A 12,500-nucleotide genomic window follows, 5' to 3' on the forward strand; every position below is an offset into this window, starting at 1 on the left:
TTTAAAAAAAAACTGGACCCATTAGAAAACAGTATTAGTAGAACACGATATGAATAAATCAAATTAGGATTACACAGCAATTAATGAACATCAATTTATAAAATAAACATTCAAATGATTATAAGAAAAATCTAGAAATAAGAAAAATTATCTTGTATAAGGATAAGGAATCTTTTTATGAATTATCACAAAATGAAAACTGCTAAATGTGTTAGATTTGTTGAAATTTTCAAACAAAATTGCTCATAACTACAAAATTGAATTAATCTTAGAGAAGAATATAGATCAATCAGGCTGCTAAAGGAAATATGCCGTTTATATCTTACTATCATTTGGCTGAAACACTTCTCTTTTCGAAATCTTATGGATAGTGAGTCTCCTACCTTATCGACAATCATCTGGAATAGTAAAAACGGTATTTTGTCTACGCCATGATAAAGATCTATCCATGTTGTTGGAAAATCTTGAATAGGATCGTATTACTTTTATAATTCATAGTTATCCGTTTGATGAAACAGGATTACATACCCAGGAAACATTTCGTATGAAGGAAATCCACCATCAGGATAGTATTAACTCTACGTCATATGAGATAGGAGATAAATAAATCCTCCCTTATCTTTATATACATAAAAATATGCCGAAAAAATCTACTGAATAATATTTTCAAAATTTATTGATAATTTGTATTGTTAGATGTTTGTTCATTTTTGCTCGACATTTAAGGAGTCTTTGGTTAGTTATCAAAATATTGTTTATTTTTTTATCTCTTAATTTCACGTTAAGATGTTTATCTTAATTCTAGATTTAGATATGTTAGAAATGTCTGAAGTCAATTTCTGTGAGAGAGAGAGAGAGAGAGAGAGAGAGAGAGAGAGAGAGAGAGAGAGAGAGAGAGAGAGAGAGAGAGAGAGAAAACATCTATGCTAGCCATTCATAACCCTTCAACTTCCATAACTCTCCCCAAAAAACATAATTCTATTCCAGTTAAGAACTGGACATTATCTTGGTCCCAAAATCCTATATTATGGTAATTTCCCTTCATTACTGCATATTCACTTCCAATTATCATTCATAAATCTCACTAAATTATCTCATGAAGTAATTAGTAAGGTGTTCCACGGATTATTTGTTCAGGTTTGCACTGCAACGGTTTTAATTAAGGAAAAGAATCTTTCTTTTACCCAAACTTAATTACGATTGTTTTTAATTCAAATAAGATGTAATGTGTCTTTAAATCATCTCATGATCTCAGATAAACTTTAAACTTACAGTATATAGAAACTAGCTAATTAAGAGGGACCATGTCGTTAATTCAAAGAATACGCTTCAAAAATAGAATGGGATATACTCGTATTAAGCGATATGCAAAATGCATTTTCAAATGAAAATGCCATTTCTGAAAATATTAACCCCATAAACATAACTGCAACATTTTTGTTTTTCCAGAATAAAACAAATGTTTCCTATTTTAATAGAAAAGTAAAATGTTATACAATGGTAACGTGTTCGCCTAGCATTCGCATGGCAGCAGATCGATCCTCACCAGGGACCGTGAGTTTAAGCTAATTACTGGGGAGGCCACTGCTATGGTTGAACATCACACTAGGGGGTTAGGTTTGCCCGGCTGACAATCTGGTGAGCGTCTATTTTGATGAAACTGGAACTGAAACCAGACACCTTCACCTTTACCTTTACAAATATATACATACATTATACATATATATATATATATATATATATATATATATATATCGTATATATACATATATATATATATATATATATATATATATATACATACATATATATACATATATATATATACAGCATATATATATATATATATATATATATATATATATATATACAGCATGTATATATATATATATAATATATATATATATATATATATATACAGAATGTATGTATATATATATATATATATATATATATATATATATATATATATATATATATTTCTATTAAAGAACACAAACAAACATTCTTGTGGGAAACGTTTTATTCTGTAACTAGGTGAAAATTTAATGCTCAGTTGAGGAACAAAATATGTATAGTTGTTACACTTTAGTACAAGAATGATAAAGAAACTTACCCTCCTTCCTTTGTTAATAATTAATGTTTAATGAAAATATTCAATTTTAACAATGAAAAAAGTTGACGCTTTAACACTATAGTAAATAAACAATAATTACACTTACATATACGTAACTGTTACTCTTACCTCTTTTGAGCTCACACAAAGTTACAGAACGGTTGAAAAAAAAATAAATACACTTCTCTTTTCAACTAAATCACACAGGGCCAGTCACAATATATATATATATATATATATATATATATATATATATATATATATATATATATATATATACATATATGATTTTACAATATAAACTGTACTTAAAAATACACTTCCCTTATTTCAAATTAAACACACAATAATATCAATGTTTAACAGGCACTATACAGGGTATACGTTGGAGAGAATATACTATGGCTGAAGAGAGGTGCTAGAGAGAGGATTGTCGATGTTGGCTCTTTCGGAAGGTGAGGCTGGATCTCTCTCTCCTATGTATTGCTAGGCCCCATATATGCATCCTAATACATTTTGGAATCTTCCAGCAAAGCATTCCAGCAATGCATTCTTGATGCGTGTGCACATGGTTTGGGCGGTCTCTCGCGACATCAGGTTGCCAACTTGGCAGTTTGAAGTAGGGTTCTATTCATCGCCTGACGATGGCAACATACTCGGCTAACTCCGCCCACCTCCTCTCATAACATTAAAAAAAAAAAAGAGTAAGTATAGTTATAGAACCTTCATGCAACTTCTAACCACGTGAAAACATGATGCAATCCCTAGCATTTACACCTTGTGTGTGTCATACAGCATACCTTTTAACAAGCTTATATGAGACTTCGTAACAAAACTATATGAAATAATATTCATTTCTTTAAAACAACGTAAAATTACATATACAGAACTAAATCAAAATATAGGAACTGAAGCAAAATATAACTAAATGAATGAAAAGTCTTATGTAATTTTCACTCAGTTACTTAATCCTACGTTGCGTTTCCAGTAGACCATCACAATCAATGACCTCTCACCTCCCAAGTAAGGTCAGGGCAACAAGGCAATAATTGCTGATGAATCAGGAGGTAGCTATATGGGAGGCCCAAAAGAGCTAACCAACCTTCCTTTCAAATGATAGTAAGGTTGTAGTTACTAAAAAACTATCGGGACTAACCACCACCTCTGGTTCTAGAGAGAGAGAGAGAGAGAGAGAGAGAGAGAGAGAGAGAGAGAGAGAGAGAGAGAGAGAGAGAGAGAGTAATCTACAATTTCATTTCGTATAGGAATTACCCTTGGATTATTCAGCATCATGCTGTAAGCCTCATCAATTGTTACATATTTATCTAGTAAGTCTTTTATCCGTATAAAAAAGAGAATTCCATGCAAAGGAGAACACCAGAATTTCTTGCAAACACATAACAATAATTCTGACGAAAAATAGCCTTAAATTTCTCACGTTTCCTTGTATGTATTGATGAGGGCTTATTCCCCAGACAAGGAACCATTTCGCAGAGAAATGGGAAGCTATGGACTCGAATGGAAATGTAAAAATCCAAGTGGTAAATGCGAGCTTTCATATAAAATCCTGACAGAGCTGGAAGCTTAGTCCTTCTCGCAACTAACCTTTCCAAACACATACACCTTCTCTCCTTCGTTGTCCCATCGCCTGTCTGATCTGCAATAGCCGTCATTGCCACTTTCATTCAGTTCACTGTTTTTCGGACTAATTGTGGATTTATGTCCCTGAATAATATTCTATGATATCTATATCACTATATATCAGACTTTTATTTTCCATATCATAATCGATGGGAATAAATTACATGGATTGACGTACTACTTGTATAGATACGTAAAAAAGACGTCCTATTTCTAGTTATAACAAGGAACTTTTAATTACAAAACGTAAGATTTTAAAACGACAACCAAATAAAGTGGAATTTCTTACTGGGTTTCTTACAAATATCCTAAGCATCGTTTTCTGCTATGTTGAACTATACTAATTTTGCCTTGAGTTTACTTAATACTATTCAAGTTTTGGAATAAAATTTCTTATATAATATTTAGAAATCTTTCATGTGTTCGGTGATCTACAATAATACTGTATGTTTACTGTGACTTTGTATCTAAGAGTTAATGACATTTATTCGTTTGTAATCAACTTATATATTGGAAGAAAATAAAGACCGCCTTTTCTAGACAATAACATTGTACAAGATTATTGTAAGCTATTTTAAACGCAGGAAAAGAATCCTCATGGTTCTTGTTGGCATAAGTTACAGCTTCTTGTATTCATTTAATCCCTCGTTATTATATATATTTCATCATATTCCAAATAAATAACTTTGATGACTAATCTATGGAAATCTCGGTGGCCTACACAACACTTAAGGGAGAGAGAAAGTCAATATTTTCAGCAGGAGAAAGAAAGAAACCAGAGTCATATGAACATTTTCTAGCTAAAAGTGAAAAGTAATAAGGCATATTTTGCATATTCATTTTAATTTGGGATTTTTAGTAAACATTTAGTTGGTAAGTCTGACAAGAGCCCCAATTTCTCGCAAAAATCCGCACTGCTGCAAATAATGTTTGAAGTCCAAATAAAATAATAACTTTCTTTCCTTGCCTTTTGTGCGTTGTCATTATCCTTCGCAGAGAAAGAAATTAATTGAATCATCATTTATCCTTTACTGAAAATCCCTCCCGACACGAATGTAAAATTTCCATAACATCAGAGTGAAGTTCATTACATTTTCAAAATAAAAAAAAAGAAAAAAAAAACGTAAAGTGGAAGAAACACTCATTTTCCTCTTCTGAATTGGATGACTAATTAAGGAGAGATTAAAAGCTGAATAATCCGTTAATACTTCATGAAAGAATTGCTGAATATCCTCTACCGAATTTGCCTTCCATGACGATGTTTTTTTTAGTAAGTTGAAAATAAGCAGAATATAATCTACAACCATCAATGTTAGATAAAACATCGTTATTACTGATGATACCAACTAATTCTAGTCCATTTATCCTCCTATCCAAACACGTCTACAATATTACTTTAAAAAAAACACACATGTTTATACAAGGTGAAGACAATGTATAATGTAAATGTATAGGATCAAAAGCCAATCTAGACTCCCAAAGTTTTTTTTTTTTTTTTTTTTTTTTTTTTTTTTTTTTTTTTTTTTGGTCGCATCACAAATACAAAATGGAACTTTTCAATTTCACCCCCAAGATCGCCATCAGTACAAAGGTGTAAAAATATGTAATCAAATAACACGTAAACATATTACACTGATCGCACTTAGAGGAGCTTTTAAGCCTTTTTATTACTATAATCATTACACTTACAAAAGATATCAATGCAATGAATGTGGATTAGCATTTCTTGAGTTTTTTATTTAATGTGAGTTTAATGCTAAGGACAGTCAAAATAATAATAATAATAATAATAATAATAATAATTTCCCTTTTCAACTCAAGTGAAATATTACATTATCAGAAGATAATAATCAAATGGAACGGAAAACACACCGCATCTGTTAAACACAAAAAATATATATTTGCAAAGAATAGAAAAATAAGTTTTAAAATAATAGAATACGCTATTTTTCAGTTTGGTTACACAACAACAGCATATAAAACGCCATTTTCTTTTTCTTTTTTTCATCTTCGGAAATATGCATGATGTTTGTAAAATCTGGCGTAAAAGCAGAAAAACTCGAATTTTTCATTGAAATAATACATCATCATCAGTCGTTGCTAGTCCACTGCAAGAGATATCACTTAAACATGCCCTTCCACCTGCGTCTGTTTATGGTCTTTCTATGAAAGTCTATACCCGCAAATTTTCTTAGTTCGTCAATGCATCGCCTTCTCTTCCTTCCATTACTTCGTTTGCTATTGCTAGGAACCCATTCTATTATACTTCTTGACCATCTATTATGTCATTCCCATATCCATTAGTTTTTCTTGCAGGTTGTTAGAATATCCTCTACTTTAATTTACTCTAAATTCAAGAAATTTTACAACATAAAATACACCACTTCGGCCGTTATTTCAACCATTCAAGTGGATGGGTATATTTTGAAATAATTACTCTTATATGACAACCTACTGTATACTCTTTGGAAAAATAATTCATTGTGCTAAAAGAAATTCAGAAAAGCTAATAATTCTACAATGAAAAATAAGTGGCTTAAAATTATTTTCCCACCCCCTCATCTAAAGTCTTCGAAAAATGTTCCATGATAGAAATAAAACTGAACAGAATAAAGCGTTTACATATATAGATTATTTCATGAATATCTTGTATGTTGAATGCAGTTTTCCTCCAAAGTTCACAATCATTGTTTACTGTCTTCAAAATATCAAAATGGAGATAAAAACATGGACTTGATAAACCTATTTTTATTCCGGATGACATTAATTGTTCACATTTCAATTCAACAATCTTTTATGGCTAATATTGGAATGGTATCCTTTACCTGTGTTGTTAGCCACTGAAGAAAAACAGTTCCTAGTTTTTCTCTTCTCCAAAAAAAAGAGAACGTAAAATCCTAGATAGATTTCTCGTAAGCAAAGTTCCGCATTCTGAGATAAGGTGGAAGCTGGAAATGGAAGTTGGAATGCTCAGTTCATTAATTTTGACCAAAGGCTTCTGTGTACATTGATTTACATATTATTCATAATTTTATTAAGGATATTTCACTGAAAACTTCATAAGATTTTCCATAATCATAATATACTTTTATTTCCCCGAAATTCACTGCACTGTAAGCCTGGATAAAATTCGAATTTTTTACAAATATGCAGTCAGAAAACAGTCTGTTTACAAATAAACTGACAAGGAATTTGTTGTTTGTCAAGTCGATCCATATTTCCAATAAGCTTTACTATTGTCCTGTTCTCGGCCAAAACTATCACATGGTATATTTCTCCAGATCTCGTTGAATAATCTTGAAGCATTTGTACCCTTTCCGAATAGATTGGACCTTCAAATCGTCTCTTGTATTTTTCGAAATTCAATTTTGTTTTCCATTTTCTTGATGCCGATGTGTTTTGTCCAATATGCTTCGAGAAACATTACCAACAAAGTCTATATTCCATTTCCAAAATGGTCTCAACTATCACGTATATTGAAGTGGCTTCTTCATCCACGCATTCAAGAAGAAACTGCAGGTGTTGTTTGGATTTTGGTCTCGTGTGAAAGCTTCTGCAGAGAGAGGAAAAGAACTCGTAGAGGAGCCTGGTGTCCATTTAAGACATTGGAATGTAAAAATACCACAAGGAAGGTGAAACTGGGTGTATGGTCCTTGCCAATTTCGCCTACTTTAAATACACAATTATGAAGTCAATGGATATCATGTGTTCTAATGAGTTATACACACACATACACACACACACACACACACATATATATATATATATATATACATATATATATATACCTTTCTGAGTGGGAATATCTTAACGTGGTGACTTGATATGCGTATTGCCATGATAAGAAATGCTGTAGTAGCCAGGCCTACCCATACTAGGTCGGTGTGTTGTGAGCGAGCACACAAAAATCTACCATCATCACTATTCCGCACTGACCAGCGTGGTGATGAAAATTTGCCAAACCCCAGATATGTATAGACATGTCTGAGGTCTTTGTCCTGCTGTGAACTAGAAACGATTGCATTTGTTGTTGTTGTTTTATGTGTGTATGAATATGTATATGCATATGTTTATATATATATATATATATATATATATATATATATATATATATATATATATACTATATATATAATATATATATAAAATATATATATATATAATATATATATATATATATATATATATAAAATATATATATATATATATATATATATACCGTGCTAGCTGGTATGGCTTAGCAAACAATGTTAGCCAACGGTTATATAAGCAGATAAGCAACCTGGTGAAGTAACGTGAACTTTGGATGTGGAGGAAATGCCCCTGTAAATCTCGAAGTCACTGGCAGCAGGGTGACGGATTGGGTTTAAGGCGATTGACAAGCTGTCTCTCCGGCTTATACCCTCGATGTTTGGCGGATGATCTTACTGGAATTAGTATGGACCGGCAGGGGTCACTTGCCTTAGTTAGATAGGCCCTGCGCATCACAAGGAACTGGCTATCCTTTGATGTATCTAACCCATGAATCCTCTATGGATTCAGTCAGTCTATGTTAAGTGAAAATGACAGAATTGCCACCAGTCTCGGGCGTAGCGGGGTGCTAAGAATCTCCCGGTTTATAAATACTAAAGAAAAATTGAAAATTAGTAATTTTAATGTTAAAATCCTGAATCAGATTGGGAAGTTACTGCAAGTGGAGAATGAATTTATGAAGTATAATTTGGATATCTTGGTCCTAAGTGAAACGCGTTGTAAGGAGATTGGTAAGGAAATCTTAGATCAAGGCAATATATATTTCTCTTCAGGAAGAAGTAATGGAATTGGAAGAGAAGAGGTGGAATGATGATGACACCAAGATTGTTACTTGCAAAGTTTAAATCAAAGCAGTGCAATATGAGCATTATAGTGTGTTAAGCACCAACAAATGATGCCCCTGAAGAAATGAAAGATGAATACTATGAAGAACTGCAGTGTAATAAATGAGATCAAAGAGAGAGATAGGAAATATGTGATTGGTGACTTCAATGCTAAAGTTGGAAAGATTAATCAAGGTATAGAGAATGTAATGAGTGTTGAGAGACTTGGCGAAGTTGCCAATGAAAATGGAAGCCCTTTTACAAGTTTTTCTTCGGCAAAAGATCTTGTTATGAGAGGTACTCTTTTCAAGCACACAGGCATCCACAAATATACATGGATTTCACCATGTGGCAATTACAAAAATCACAGTAGATCACATAGCCATTAATTGAGAGAAGTAGGACTAAGAAATGTGAGAAGTTATAGAGGTGCAGGTATTGGTAGTGATCACCAGCTCCTCATGGCCACACTGAAATTAAAACTGAGAGCACCCAACAAAAATGTAGATAGAATTCCTAGGTTTGATACAACTAAGCTTCTGGATGATGAGCACACAGAAACCTTTGCAATTGAATGTAGGAATCGATTTGCAGTTTTAGAGACTTTAAGAGAAGGAAAGCAGACAATTAATGAAGAATGGTGTGATATTAAGAACATATATCAGTCAATTGGTAGGGAAGTTTTGGGCTATGTAGTTACAAGGAGCAAGCCATGGGTATTAAATGATATGTGGGATACTATATGAGGCAGAGACAGAAATTGACTGTAGAAAGTTTTCGAGGAAGTAATGAAAATTACAAGGTAGAGCATGCTAAGTATTCCAGTGTTGATAGTGAAGTCAGAAGAAAAGCCAGGAATGACTGGAGAGAATATTGATACAGGAAAGCAGATGAGGCTGACAAAGCTATGAATTCAGGGAGTGGCTATGGTGTGAGAATTGCTCATAGAATTATCAATGAAATCTCCACGGGGGCAAAGAAGAAGCATATACCCACCCGAAAGAGAGATGGATCTGTTACAACAACCAAAGATAAAAAACGTTATATGGTACACTTTGGTGAGGTCATGAATAGGAAATACGAAGGGAACAATTTGATTGATATCCCTAAAGCCGAGGAAGACCTTGATGTGCCAATGAATGAATTCAGTGTGTTTGAAGTTAAAGCTATTCTTAAAAAATTAAAGAGATGGAAAGCCCCAGCATATGGTGGAATATCTCCTGATATGATATTGCCCAAAAATGAAGTGACTCCCAGAATACTTAAAAGATTATTATGTAGAATGAGGCATGAAGAGGAAAAAACCTTATGAAAGGGAATTAGGAGTGTTGGTGAAAATAGCTAAAAAAGACATTTGACTGATTGCCATATTTACAGAGGCATCACACTTACGTCAGTAATCATGAAAATATATGGTATGCTGATTCTACAAGGCTAGAGAGAAAGACTGATGAAAAGCTGAGAGATGAACACGCAGGATTCAGAAAAGGTAGAAGTTGTACTGACCAAATTTTCATTTTAAGACTTGTTGTACAGCAATGTGTAGAATATAGGAATCCACTGTTGATGACATTTGTGGACTCTGAAAAAGCCTTGGATAGTGTGCGCCAGCCAATTTTTTGGAGAGTTCTGCGTTATTATGGAATTCCTCTTAAATATGTAAATTTGATTAAGTCAGTTCATGACCATAGTAAGTGCAAAGTTAATGTTAGTGGAGTCCTATCAAATAAATTTCCAGTAAACAGTGGAATACTTCAAGGGAATGTGTTGTCACCTTTGTTGTTTATCCTCCTCATGGATTTTGTAGAGCGTAGAACACTTGGAGCAGGGGTGGATCAAATACAATTGTAATTGTATTTGAATTGTATTTAAATACAATTTTAATGTATTTGTATTTATATTTGTATTTTAGCATCCAGAGAAAAAGTATTTTGTATTTGTATTTGTATCATGGCACCCAGAAAAAAAAGTATTTTGTATTTGTATTTATATTTGATATTTCGAGCCAAAATCATTTGAGGACAGAGAGAGAGAGAGAGAGAGAGAGAGAGAGAGAGAGAGAGAGAGAAGTCAACAACCATGGTTTACGATACTATGACGGGTTATTTACACGTCGCGTACGAGTTCCTGTATAACCATCCCTACCCCACCCACTACCATGATGGTAGTTGGACAGAGATAGCACTACCGTCCCTGTCACACTCGCTTTCGCTGGTGCACCGGATCGGTCCAGTTGCTTTGCACACACACAACAACTCTGCATATGAGATGCCTTCAATGATCCCTGTGTCAGAAACAGTGCAATTGCAGCTGTGATACAAAAGTGCTGTAGTATTGTAGCTACAGTACGTCGATCTACTGTGGCAGCACCATTCTTGGAAAAGATTGGGGTTTCACTGCAGGCTGCCAATGCTACTAGATAGAACTCTCAACTGACTATGCTTAAGTCAATTCTCAAAGATGTCAATGGTGTCAACTCAGCTATTCGTCTCCTAGGATCATGCAAGACCGTAGAAGAATTGAAGGGAATGGAAATAGCAATGCTAAAAGAAGTGATAAAAGTTTTGGAACCGTTCCAAGAGGCGACATCACAAATGGAAGGAGAAAAATGGTGACACTTTCTTGCGTTGTAATTTTTCTTTGTAACTATACAAACCCTCATCCTTTACATAATATAGATGATCAGGTAGCCATTGGTTAAAGGCTGGGAGCGGGGAAGCCTGCTTGCTTACTGAGCACTCACTTTGATCCCAGCCGGGACTTTCTAGGGGCAGGTGATGGCGGAAATGTACAAGTAAAGTAATAAGGTTTGCATAGATAGGAAAAATACAAATTATCTCCAAATTTGTCACTTGTTCCAGCACAAATACAAACCGCCGTCCTTTATGTAGAGTACATATCATTAGATGGGAGGAAGTCCCTATTCCAAGTGGCTGGATACTTATCCCAGGCTACCAAAAAACTAGGACCCTTGTCAGTGGTGCAGAGTGAAAGTTCTTTGCACCTCATGCCCAGGTGGTTGACAATACCATAGGGTCCACAGAAGAGTAAGAAATCTCCGTAGTAACAGTGAGGAATATATATAGCAATGACTCTGCCTGGTTACAAACAATCTCCCTCATATGGAGTGTGGTGAATTAATTCGACCACTCTGGCCCGTCAAGATGACGTTCTTTAACGCCTTCCTCTTGCCAAATTACGTCAAGTCCTCATTGTCGGCCAAAAAGTCCACTGTACTGGACCACTGATCGATCCATGAATAGGCTTGAAGATGGCCATCGCATAGCTCTCCATGTTATTGGCCTCAGTCACGGTAAAGGCAACATGCTGTACTACTAAACTATCCCCTGTAATGCCTGGAGACAGAGAGGACACTGCAGGGTCAAGAGGTAAGGGCTGGGAAGAAGCCTTCCAGAGTGAGGCTTCCAAGCTCCCGGACGGAAACTACCGGCCCCTTGTTTACACATCGTTATATAAGTTTAAACTGCCATATACTATAGCTTTACAGCTTTGCTGATATCCTATCCTATGTAGAGAAGAGGGTTTGTATTAGTACCAGAACAAACCACCAATTTAAATGTGAATATTCTATTCAGGCATTAGCAGAGTCTTTCTAGTATCCTTATGGACCCAAGCAGTACTGTCCACACTTTTCAGATTGTATAGGATGTGCGATATGAACCCCTTTAGTGTCCACGTGCAAGCGGAAGAAAGCCAAGCAGTTGTGGTTTGATGCATGGTTGAAGGCTAAAATGTAATTGCAATTTGGTGCTGAATGGCCTATCTAACCCCTGAATTGGGTCAAACTCCAAAATTTCTTTTAATCAACTTATGGATAAATAATCAAAACTGATAGAAATAAATGAGAAATTATTATTTGACAAAAT

This window comes from Palaemon carinicauda, chromosome 33 (assembly GCF_036898095.1).
Source record: "Palaemon carinicauda isolate YSFRI2023 chromosome 33, ASM3689809v2, whole genome shotgun sequence".
NCBI lineage: Eukaryota > Metazoa > Arthropoda > Malacostraca > Decapoda > Palaemonidae > Palaemon > Palaemon carinicauda.